Genomic DNA, 12,684 nt, shown 5'->3' on the forward strand with positions numbered 1-12,684 from the left:
ACGGGGCAAGGGGCCGGGTCTGGGTGGGGGATGATTTGGCCCCAGCGGCCATCCCGAGCCTGAATGGATGGAAGTCCTGGCGGAAACACCTGGTGGGGACGGAAATCCAGGACAACTTTTATTATCCCTGTTCACAGGTCCATTCAGACTATATTGGGGGCTTCCTATTTCCTCTGCTGGCACCTCACACTCATTCACAACAAGAAAGGCCATTGTGCTCCTGAGTTATGGGCCCAGGAGCCCCACGGGGCGGGCATTAAACACATCAGCCCCAATACTTATTTTTAAAATCGTATTCCCTGCTGAGTTGCGATTCTTATTTTTTCCTCCTCCCACAAAGAAAACTTTATGGGTAGTTTTGTCCCAACTTTGAGGGTGAAAAATAAGTGAAGTCCCTTTCAGGCACCCTGTGGGATCCCGCTGATTGGGAGGGGAGCTCCCCACAGCTCCACTCCGATTCCAATCCTGGCTGTACCCACATAGTCGCTGCTTGGTGTTGAGTGAGGGATTTAACCCAATGTTCAGCCCGTAACTGTCAAATGAGGGAGTGAGCAAGATCTGTAGTGTCTCTGTCAGTTCCTAAATGCGATGATTACATGGAGGGTGCAATGACGAGTAAAATCTTCCACTGGGATGTGACCCGTGGAGAGGAGCTCCACTCAGAGAACGCAAGGAGCCAGGCCCGGTGGCTCTTGCCTGAAATCCCAGCACTTTGGGAGGCTGAGGCAGGCAGATCGCTTATGTCCAGGAGTTTGAGACCAGCCTGGGCAACATGGGGAAGAACCTGTCTCTACAAAAAATAAAGTTAAAAAAATTAGGTGGGTGTGGTGCTGTGCACCTGTAGACCCAGCTACTCGGGAGGCTGAGGTGGGAGGATTGCTTGAGCCCGGGAGTTTGAGGCTGCAAGTGAGCTGTGATCACCCGCCTGTACTCCAGCCTGAGCAAAAGAGCAAGACTCTGTCTCAGTACATACATACACACACACACACACACACACACACGGCAACACATGGCCACAAACCTGGTTGTTCATCTCCATGCAAGAGTCCGCCACAGCTCGAGGAATCACAGCTTCCAACACAGACCCTGGCCAGCACCCCATGATACTAGGAGACTGTCTCCAGGGGTGAGGGTGACTTTCAGCAGAGGCTCCATTTTCAAGTCAGACCCTCAATAAAGATGCATCCAGCCTAGGTAACCACCAACAGAGCAGTGGCTGGCACTCTGCTAGGGCTCCCCTCCAGGGCTGCTGCCTGCAGCTGCTCAGACTCTCCTCCCCAAAAGGAAACTCCTGCACAACTGGGTCTTCCACCTGCCACAGCTTGGTGTTGGTATAAGGCCCCATAATGGCTCCTCGAGTCACCAGGTCAGCTCCACAGTGCATGCAACTCATAGGCAAGCGCCATATTCAACAGAGCACCCGACCAGAGCAGATATGCATTTGTTTGTCTTTGTGTTTTCTCCTAATATTACCTGTTAGAGGAAAAATTATTTGGATGTGTGTTTAAAGGGTAAAGAAGGCTTTACTCAGGACTATCTGGGCAGGTTTCAAGACTGTCACAATAGAGGAGAGAGATTGGCCCAACTTGGAACATAAGAATAAATGGGGATTTATCGCAAGTTAGGGGGTCAGTGGGTGGAAAATCACTAAGGGGAGATATCAATGGGAGGGTATTCTGGCAAAAGCGACCTACCAGATTCTCGCTGAAGGCAGGCCAGGGTGACCAGACACCCCTGAGGGGATGGGGCGGAGGAGGAAATTGACCCGCTGTCAAGGGCAACTAGCAGGATTCTTAATTAAACGGAACTCTATAAGGACAGACAAGGAAGCCCAAGGTGGAGTCTGTGCTGAAAAGAGGGCCCAGAGGAGCCTGTCTCATGTTTGACCACAGCAAGTGACTTGGTCCTGCCCCTGTCCAAACATAGGAAACGGATTTTCCAGGGAAAAACCATGCCTTTCTCTTCTGGGTCTTGATGATCCTACAGTTGATGAGTTCTCTCCTTTCTTCTCCTGGCAGGGAGAGGGTCCTGGCCTTGGGGGGAGTTGGGTCTGGATCCTGACTCAGTTGCCTTTGGATTCCGAGTCCATGATGGGAGAAGTGCTTTGGGAATCACGGGGACAGCCCAGGGCTACTGGGTGCACCAGTCCCTCCCCCAGTGCAAGTAGCTTGCAGGAAGCTGGCTTTCTTCTTCTTCTTCTTCTTCTTCTTGTTTTTTTTTTTTTTTTTTGGAGTCTTGCTCTGTCTCCCAGGTTGGAGTGCAATGGCATGATCTCAGCTCACTGCAATCTCTGCCTTCCGGGTTCAAGTGATTCTCCTGCCTCAGCCTCACAAGTAGCTGGGATTACAGGCACCCACCACCATGCCCAGCTAATTTTTAGTAGAGACAAGTTTTCAACATGTTGACCAGGCTGGTCTCAAACTTCTGGCTTCAAGTGATCCACCTGCCTTGGCCTCCCAAAGTTCTGGGAGTATAGGCATGAGCCACTGCTCCCAGCAAAGCTGGCATTTTTCTTTGTCTCTTTTTCTTCTTCATTACTTAGCTGCTTGTAGCCAAGGGGAGGGGCCACATGGATTGTCAAGCCTGGGAGGAAAGGGCTGGGGTAGGACCTGTTCTCTGTGCAGAGACTCCTTGAACAGTGCCTGCAGGAGTGAGCAAATGAAGAGCAGACGGGATGGGGGCAGAGACGCAGGGTGGGCAGATCCCTGGGATGTGAGGCTTTGTGAGGTTGTGGGACCCTCAACCCACTGTGGCTTCTGAGAAAGGTCCAGGTTTCCCTTGTCTGCCTTCTTAGCTCTGATCTGGGGTTTTGCTATTTTGGCAGCCATTGGAAGTGAAAAATGGAAAAGAAAAGATGCTGATAACCCTAATTATTCCTAGTCCCAGACCTCAGTGGGTCAGATTAGAGCCAGCCTTGGGGTGGGACAGCTGAGCAAAGAGGCCTCTGTAGACCAGCTCTGCTCTCCGTGGTCCTGGGCTGTCCACCTGCCCTCTTGGAAGGTCAAGGAAGCAAGGAGGGGCTGCCACATCTATCTCCAGCTGTGCTTCATGGTTTACTTACTTTGTCTCATCAACCACTGCAAAAGTCCTTTGATAGATTCTAACATCCCCATTTTACATCTAAGGACGTTGGGGTTCAGGGAGGTTAACCTTGCCCTAAGTCACACAACTGCAAAGAGGCTGAGCCAGGATCCCCGCCCTGATCCCCACCCATGCTGCCAAACCAGGCAGTACTACCCGCTGTGCCACAGCGCCACTGTGAGAACCTCGTGGGTGCGTCTTTGTGTGGTGTGGAAAGGCTTCCTAGGATGATCTGTGTCTCTGCCAGTCAGAAGATTCTTCTCTGAAATCCCGATCACTTCTGTCTCTTTAAATTGGGGGGCTTCCCGTCCGGGAAGAAATGAGGAGCGCCTCTGCCCGGGCGCCCCATCCGGGAAGAAGTGAGGAGCGCCTCTGCCCGGCCGCCCCATCCGGGAAGAAGTGAGGAGCGCCTCTGCCCGGCCACCCATCGTCTGGGAAGTGAGGAGCGCCACTGCCCGGCCACCCACTGTCTGGGAAGTGAGGAGCGCCTCTGCCCGGCCGCCCCGTCTGGGAAGTGAGGAGCGCCTCTGCCCGGCCGCCCCGTCTGGGAAGTGAGCAGCGCCTCTGCCCGGCCACCCCGTCTGGGAAGAAGTGAGGAGCGCCTCTGCCCGGCCGCCCCGTCCAGGAAGAAGTGAGGAGCGCCTCTGCCCGGCCGCCCCGTCCGGGAAGAAGTGAGGAGCGCCGCTGCCCGGCCGCCCCGTCCGGGAAGAAGTGAGGAACGCCTCTGCCCGGCCGCCCTGTCCGGGAAGAAGTGAGGAGCGCCTCTGCCCGGCCGGCCCGGCCGGGAAGAAGTGAGGAGCGCCTCTGCCCGGCCGCCCCGTCTGGGAAGTGAGGAGCGCCTCTGCCCGGCCGCCCCGTCCAGGAAGAAATGAGGAGCGCCTCTGCCCGGGCGCCCCGTCCGGGAAGAAGTGAGGAGCGCCTCTGCCCGGCCGCCCCGTCCGGGAAGAAGTGAGGAGCGCCTCTGCCCGGCCGCCCCGTCCGGGAAGAAGTGAGGAGCGCCTCTGCCCAGCCGCCCCGTCCGGGAAGAAGTGAGGAGCGCCTCTGCCCGGCCGCCCCGTCCGGGAAGTGAGGAGCGCCTCTGCCTGGCCGCCCCGTCCGGGAGGTGAGGAGCGCCTCTGCCCGGCCACCCATCGTCTGGGAGGTGAGGAGCGCCTCTGCCTGGCCACCCATCGTCTGGGAGGTGAGGAGCGCCTCTGCCCGGCCACCCATCGTCTGGAAAGTGAGGAGCACCTCTGCCCGGCTGCCCCATCTGGGAAGTGAGGAGCGCCTCTGCCCGGCCACCTATCGTCCGGGAAGAAGTGAGGAGCGTCTCTGCCTGGCCGCCCCGTCTGGGAAGTGAGGAGCCCCTCTGCCCGGCCGCCCCGTGTCTGGGTAGAAGTGAGGAGCTCCTCTGCCTGGCCGCTCCGTCTGGGAGGTCTACCACGGAGGCCAGAAGCAATGTGGGGGCTGGACGTGGTGGCTGACGCCTGTGGTCCCGGGACTCTGGGGGGCCGGGTTGATCACTTTGGGCTAGGAGTTCGAGACCAGTCTGGCCAACTTGGCGAAACATGAAGAATACAACAGACAAACCAACCAACCAACTCAGTGACAACAAAACAGGTCTACCCTGGAGTCATACTCTAATTTTTTCTATTTTCCTCCCTTTCTGATCCTTTATCCCACTTTCTTTTTCTTCCTCTTCCTTCTCCCTCTTCTTTGTCAAATAGAGGATTGAGTTATTGTCACTGATCCATATAAAGTCCCTCTCGCATTTATTTTAACTCCCACCCCCATTTCTATTCCCCGACTTCCCATGTGCAACCTTCCTAATATGTTTGATACGCATCTTTTTGTTTGTATGTATTTTTAGAAAATGTTTATTGTTTTTGTATGCAAAAAAAATTAATTAAAAAAAAAAATGTCAAAAAAAAAAAAAAAAAAAATGGGGGGCTTCCTGGAGAAAAGCAAACAGACCAGCAATGAGCCAAAGGAAACCTCTGAAGAAGGAACGGACTATAGGGGAGGAGCACATGCCTCCATCTCTCCGGGATGCAGCCAGTGCTTGCTGTGCTGGCCCCGCTCACAAGGAATCCTGCAGCCTGAACTGCAGACTCCTTATTCCTCCTGGGCCCAAGGGCGTTTCCTCACCTCATCCAGGGCACTCAGCCACTTGTGCCTGAGGGTACGTACACACACATGCAAACCCATGCATGCACACGCATGCATGGGGACACGCATGCATGGGGTCACACATGCACACACATGCACACACATTCATGCCCACACATACGGGCACACGTGCACGCAGACACACATGCACGCACATGCATGGCACACGTGCATACATGACACACACATGCATGGCACACACATATGCATGCACACACATGCACACACACACTACGGAGTAGAAGCCTAAATCTCAGGAGTCACTCAGGGACACCCAGGACACCACACATCTGCAGGGCAAATGACTCGCGCGAAGTGGAGCTGTGGTTCCCATGAGGACAGAGGCAAGGGCTCCTCGGAGCCTTCAGCACCCCTCAGAGAAGCTTCCTCAGGGCAAGGGAGCTGTAAAATAGTTACCAGATGGACTCATGGGGACATGGGGTGTGTCGGGGGCAGGTGGGAGGTAGAAATCCCCAGGAAGTTGGAGTTAGTTCCAGAGAGGGGATCCCCAGCAGCTCAGGGATTTTCTGAGCCGGAGCCAGGTGGGCCAGAAGGCAGGAGGTGAGAGGGATTAGTGAGGGATGAATTGGATTTAAATGCACGGACACTAGTAATGGGGGAGTGGGAAGAGTGGGGTGGGGGTGCTGAACAGTCCTCAAAGACTGGCTCTGAGTTCAGAGGAGCCCTCGGCCCCCCTGGCCTCCCCTTCTTTCACAGGTTTGACCTAGGGGGCTCCTCGACAGGGCAGCTGGGCTCTGGTTGAACATGAGTGTGGGAGGGTACTGAGGACTTCCTGGGTTCTAGTTTTAGCTCTGTCCAGGCTCCCTGGGTGGCCTGGGGTGGTCCCAGGGTGAGCTGAGCCCCAGCTTCCTAGCCCCGTCTCAGTGGTCTCCAGACACGCTCTGGCTCGTAATGCTGCTGCTCTGCGTCTCGTGGTGGGAGTTTACTGCCTTCCCGGGGTTGTACGTCCACCTCCAGCATAGGGGAGCATCCTTTATTGACAGGATCTAGGCTTCCAGGAGTTTCCACCCTGGTTCTAGAGTCTGCCCTTGAGTTACTCAGAGTAAATGTGCCCCTCTGCTCCATGGCAGCCCCTGATAGATCAGGAACCCCCCACCCGCCACCGTCCCACCTGCATCATGGTGCCCTGGTCTTCTCCGGGCCTGGCCTCTGAAGTCTGTCCACTGGTGACAGAGTCAAGTCTGTCCTTGCCTTCCATGAAACTTCCAGGGCCTGCCAGGTCTCCCTCTCCCCTCTGCCTGGTCGGTCAATGTTCCTTTGAAGACGTACGTGTCTCATCAGCTTGTGTCTCTGTGGCTGCCGAGAGTTGGCCCTTTCCCAGGACAGCCTCAATTTCTAAGATGCCACCCTCTTCCCCTTCGACCTCTCCCGTGTGCCACCAATCACCCAAACTGCTCTTTGCCCAGGCCCTTCCTGGAACCCCATGTCACTGTCCCCAACCAATACCGTGAAGATGGGGCCGGGGTCTAGGCTGGCTGCACCTGTTGTTGGAGGAGCCCCATTCCTTCTCTTGTTCTTTGAAGGGTTAACAGAACCTGGAGCCCAGAAGGCCAGGGTAGGAAGCTGGCTCCAGAGCAAGGGGAAATCCCCTGAGATGTGACTTTCTTATCCAGGCCACAATGCTGAAAGTGAGCCAGTGGGGGAAGGGCCACAGCCAAAACCCAGCCACCCCAAGCAAAATTCTGAATGGGCTGCTCCACAATGTGCAAAGTTTGGTGGGGGTTGGGGGCCAGCCTGTTGACAAGTAGCAAGGTCATGGCCCCCGTCAGCACTGTAAACAGGGGCGCACAATGCCCTCCCTTCCTCCGGAGAGGCAGCTCCTCTCTGGGCCAGTCCCGTGGGTCCAGGCCTCCCTGTCCCCCATCCTTGCGGGAGTCTGACACTGAAAAGCCGCTGCTGCTTCCTCAAGGAAAAGCCGAGGCTTTTGTGAGCTCAGACTTCCTCCTTCTGTGGGAACCGCTCCTGGGCCTATGAACATCTGCCTGGGACGTCTTTCTCAGAGGCCCGAGGTGGGAAAAGAGGAGGGGTGCTGGCTGCCAGGGAGGGGGCTGCAACTCGCAGGGCTGGGATTGTCATCACCAGACTGGGGAAGAGAACAATGGGGGACCCCCAGCCCCCCTGGCTTGGCTTCCCTCTTCCCACAAGCCTGCTCTTTTGTGCTTAGAGGGAGGCCAGGGGAATTCTTTTGTTTGCTTTTGTTTTCCTTGTTTTGTTTTGTTTTTGTTTGGCATTTGGCTCCCCCCACCAGGTGGGGGGTCGGGAGTGCGGAGGGGGTGGCCCAGGCAGAGGGGCAGCGATGGGGTTGGTGGGAAATCCCGCAGCCCCTCTGGGAGGAAATGTTTTGGGGGCTTCGTGAGGTGAGGAGAGTCAAATGTGGGGAGTCGGCGCCAGATGTTTCACTCCTGGGCAGACCCGGCCTCCGAGGCGTGTACTCTCATCTGGGCAGCTCATGGAGACCCTAGGCAAATGCAGTGCAGGTGACAGGTGCCCCTGGTCGTCCGAATGGCCGCTGGAGGTGTGGCCTAGAGCTCTCTATGGAGGGGAAGCTGGAAGCAGCTCAGACTCGGGGACTCTGATCCTTGCGTTCAGGCTGCATTCCAGGAAATGTGTCCAAGGAAGTCCTGCCCATGCTCCCAGTGTGGCTGCCCCACGGGTTCACCTTGCCTGCTGCCTGGACAGAGCCAATTTATCAAGACAGGAGAATTGCGAGGCAGAAAGAGTAATTCACGCAGAGCCGGCTGTGTGGGGGATCGGAGTTTTATTATTACTTTGTTAACGAAGAGAGTCAAACTCTGTAAAATATCTGAAGAGATTTATTCTGGGCCAAATATGAGTGACCATGGCCTGTGACCCAGCCCTCAGGAGGTCCTGAGAACATATTCCCAAGGTGGTTGAGGCACAGCTTGGTTTTATATATTTTAGGGAGGCACGAGACATCAATCAAATATGTTTAAGAAATACATTGGTTTGGTTCAGAAAGGTGAGGCAATTCAAAGCTGGGGGCTTCCAGGCTATAGATAAATGTCAACATTTTCTGGTTGACAACTGGTTATCTGAAGACCTGAGACCAGTGGAAAGGAATGCTTAGGTTAAGGGAAAGGATTGTGGAGACCATGTTTTATTGTGCAGAGGAATCTTTCAGGTAGCAGACTTCAGAGAGAGAGCAGGTTGTAAAATGTTTCTTATTAGACCTAAAAGGGTGCCTGGCTGTTAGTCAGTTATCTACTGGATCTGGAAAGAAAGGAAGGAAGACAAAGGGGGAAGGGGATTCTGTATAGAATGTGGATTTTTCCCACAAAAGACTTTGCAGAGCAATTTCAAGGTATGAAAGGAAATATGTTTTGGGATTAAATATATTTTCCTTGTCTCATAATGTTATGCCAGAGTCAGACTGAAAAATAAGTCACAACATATCGGGTCACATAAAACCCTTCTGATGAGAATGTATGGTTTGTAGGGTATGGCTCCCTAGACCCCTTAGGTAAGAATTTGGCTAAGATAAAAAATCAGAGCTTAGTCCTCAACTTAAATCAGTCTCCCCAAGCATTGAGGGATTTGCATTTTTAAAGATAATTTGATGGATAGGGGCTCAGAAGAGGGGAGTGCTGATTGGTCAGGCTGGAGATGGACTCAGTGGGGGTCCAAAGTGAGTTTTTCTTGCTGTCTTCTGTTCGTGGTTGGGATGGCAGAACGGGTTGAGCCAGATTACCAGTCTTGGTGGAGTGCAGGGTCTGCAAAATACCTCCAGCACTGATGTTAGGTTTTACAATAGTGATGTTATCCCCAGGAGCAATTTGGGGAGGTTCAGACTCTTGGAGTCGGAGGCTACATGACCCCTGAACTGTAATTTCTAATCTTGTAGCTAATTTGTTAGTCCTGCAAAGGCAGACTGGTCCCCATACAAGAAGGGGGACTTTTTGGGAAAGGGCTGTTAGCAATTTTGTTTCACAGTCAAACCATGAACTGAATTCCTTCCCAAAGTTATGCCCAGAAGTGAACACGGACAGCTTAAAGGTTAGAAGCAAGATGGTGTCGGTGAGGTCTGATTTCTTTCACTTTTGTGAGCTCTCACAAGTTATAACTTCCCCATTTATGATTTTGCAAAGGCGGTTTCACCAGCTGCAAATGCTATTTGGTTCTCATGGCTGGAAAAGACATGGCGCACTCATCCCAGAACACCCAAGAGTGTCCAGAGAAGTCCCACCTCTTGGGAAAGAAACTGCCTTGACTTTGATTCTTCGCAAGCTCCAGCATGAGGTTCAGGGCACAGGAACACTGGGCTATGGCAAAAGAGCTCTGTTCTGGAGAAAAACCCCTCAGCCTCCAAGACAGAGTGCCAGCAGTCAGAGGAACAATTGCCCCCAGTCACAGAGCTCGGCCAGACCCCCCCAATCAGCTGCATCTTAGGCCAGTTTGCTACCCCTGAGACCTGTGTGGGTGTCAGTGTGGACACTCACATTGTCTTGAGCTCACACCCGAGTGGCCCACACATAAGTACATGAAGAAGGCAGAGGAAACGGCCCACTTCAGTAGCTCGGAGATGATTCAGAAAGATTTCCGAGGAACTATCCCTGAAAACAACTGAGTACTTTGTGTTATGTGTGGATGAAATGAAGACCTCAGCTTCATCAGCTGACATTTCTGCCACATCTGGGATGCCTCAGTTTGGCTTTCAGGGCAGCAATGCTCAGCCCTGACTGCACAAGAGAGTCATAGGAGAGTTAAAACAACAACAACAAAACCCATCTCTACGAAGAGAAAGAGAGATATGGCACAGTGATAGTGCCATATCTCAGCTACTTGGGAAGATGAGGTGGGAGGATTGCTTGAGTCCAGGAATTTGAGGCTGCAGTGAGCTATGATTACACAACTACACTCCAGCCTGAGAGACAGAGCGAGACATTGTCTCAAAACATACCCCCCAAACCAAAAAGCAACAACATCAACAAAGGCATTTGTTGTAGAAAAGAGTTAGGCTGTATCTTATAAAACTGAAATGCAATTATTACAGAACCCAGCATTTGCACTCTTGGCCATTTATTCTAGAGAAATGAAAAGTTATGTTCACAGGAAAACCTGCACCTGAACGTTCATGGCAGCTTTCTTTGGGACAGCCTCAAACTGGAAACAATCTGGATGTTCCTTCATGGGTGAGGGTGGAACAAACTGTGCTCCATCCATGCGAGGGAGGTCTGCTCAGCAGCAAAGACGATGAACTCTTGTTGCACATGACAACTTGGGAGGATCTCAAGGGAATGATGCTGAGTGAAAGAAGCCAGTCTCAAAAATGTTCTTGGAGAATGTGCGATTCCATCTAAATACATTCTTGAAATATCAACATCAGAGACGGAGGACATGAGTGGTTGTTCAGGGTTAGGAATGGGGATGGAGCCTGAGGGGTAACTCGAGGGATGTCATTGCCCTGTGGTCATAAAGCAGTTCTGGCTGTTGTCACTTGTGATGGTCACACGAATCTGCACACATGAGGAAATTGCACAGAACGATACGCACCCACATCCACAGGCATGTAAACCAGTGAAATCTGAAGAAGTTAGGCTGGGTGTGATGATGCATGCCTGTAGTCCCAGCTACTTGGGGGCTGAGACAGGAGGATCACTTGAGCCCACAAGGTCGAAGCTGCAGTGAGCCATGTTCCCACCATTGCACTCCAGACTGGGTGGCAAAGTGAGACCCTGTCTCAAAAAGAAAAAATAGAAAATGAAATACGAAGAAGTTGTGTGGATGGTACCAAAGTCATCCTCATGGTTGTGACACCATCCTGGAGTTCTGCAGGGCGTTACCACTGGAGTTGAGGAAAAGACATATAAACCTGCTGTTTGTTGTTTTGCAAATTTCTGTGAACCCATAATTGCTTCTAAATAAAAAGTAAAAACCAAAACCTGAAACAAAACATTCCAGCCTTCATCCCTACCTGCCCTTGAGTCAGATTCTTGTCAAGTACACCCATGGAACAAGGGCAAGGCCTCACACATTAGCCACTGTTAGAGTCTTTTATTAGGCACAGAGATGAAGAAAAGAGTTAGGCCAAAGGTGCCATCTCCCCCGGAGCCTCGTCCCACACACTGGAAACCCCGACCAGGACACCACAAGACAACGGGCTGGATGGCTGGGATAGGAGCTGTGGGACACCCCATCACTAGGGAGCTGGTTGTAGACTGCAGCAGAGTGGTTTTGTATCCTGCACCTGCACTCTAAACAGAGTGCGGGAGAAGACCTTTACTTCATTAGCCCTGAGGAGAAGGGAGAGGAGGTGGAGGTGGCTCCAGAGCTGCTCCTCATAGGCTCCCATCCTCTTGCATTCTGGGGGATCACAGACTGTTCTGCCAAGACCCAGATAGGCAGTGCTTCGATGGAGCCTGTGTGGATCCACACAAGGTCATCCGGGCACCACGGAAGAGCAGTTCCCGTAGAACTCTGTTGGAGTGGGCCGGGGCATCAGTATTTGTAAAAGCCTCCCAGCTAATTCTGCTGGGAAGCTGGGCTTGAGACGTCCTGTCTAGCTCGGCATTAGGAGGAGCCAGAAGTCTGCTTTCGGCTTCTGCCTGCAGCGTGGCCCCAGGTAAGTCAGCATCCTGCTCCACTTTGGTTCCTCATCTGCAAAAGTGCGGGCCTGGCCAGCCTGAAAGGGAAAGCCACTGGGTGTAGGATTTGGAACTTGCTCCCTGGCCACTCTGGCACCTGCTGCTATGAGCTGCAGCACAGCCTCCCTGTTGGTAGAGAAATGGTCAGGACATGCAAAAGCCACACTCATCAACCACAGGACTCAGTGAGGCTTTTTCCTGGTCATAAGCAGGACAGTGAGCAAGGCTGGAGAAGGAGTGCACCTGCTACCATATGCCACAGCTGCATGCTATGTCTAGAGCTTTCTAGAGCAACTCCTCCCTCAGACTAGGAGAGTCTTTTGCACATTCACATACATGCATCTAAGAGGGGAACGTGATGGTTTTCACCTACACATAAAAATACATTAGAACAATGTCCTAGATCCTAGCTCATTAGCTTTCTCATTCGTTCAGCTAATCCACGTGTCCATTCAATCCTTCATTCGTTCAGTCCCCACACACTAAAATGTGACTCATCATCACCGAGCTCCGCTTACATCAGGTTTCAACTTCTCACTTGGGATTTCATGTTCAGGCTGGAACTCTGGGGCCTCTAGAAAAGTCCCAGCTCCTTGAGTGACAGAAGCAAATAAAAAGAAAAGAAAGCCCCAGCTCCTTGCTATTAGATCAGGGCTTGAAATATAATGAAGTAACCAGGATAAAGACAAGGCTAGGGGCTTAGTGAGGAAGCAGGGAGCTAGGCTTGGGATAACCTAGGAAGAAAAGGGCTGGTACATGTGCTGGTAGCCAAATTATCGGTGCTTGGCTGGAGAAATCACACCTGCACGCCTGTGTCAAATGTCTGCATCTG

This window comes from Symphalangus syndactylus, chromosome 1, assembly GCF_028878055.3.
Source record: "Symphalangus syndactylus isolate Jambi chromosome 1, NHGRI_mSymSyn1-v2.1_pri, whole genome shotgun sequence".
In the NCBI taxonomy this organism is placed as follows: Eukaryota; Metazoa; Chordata; class Mammalia; order Primates; family Hylobatidae; genus Symphalangus; species Symphalangus syndactylus.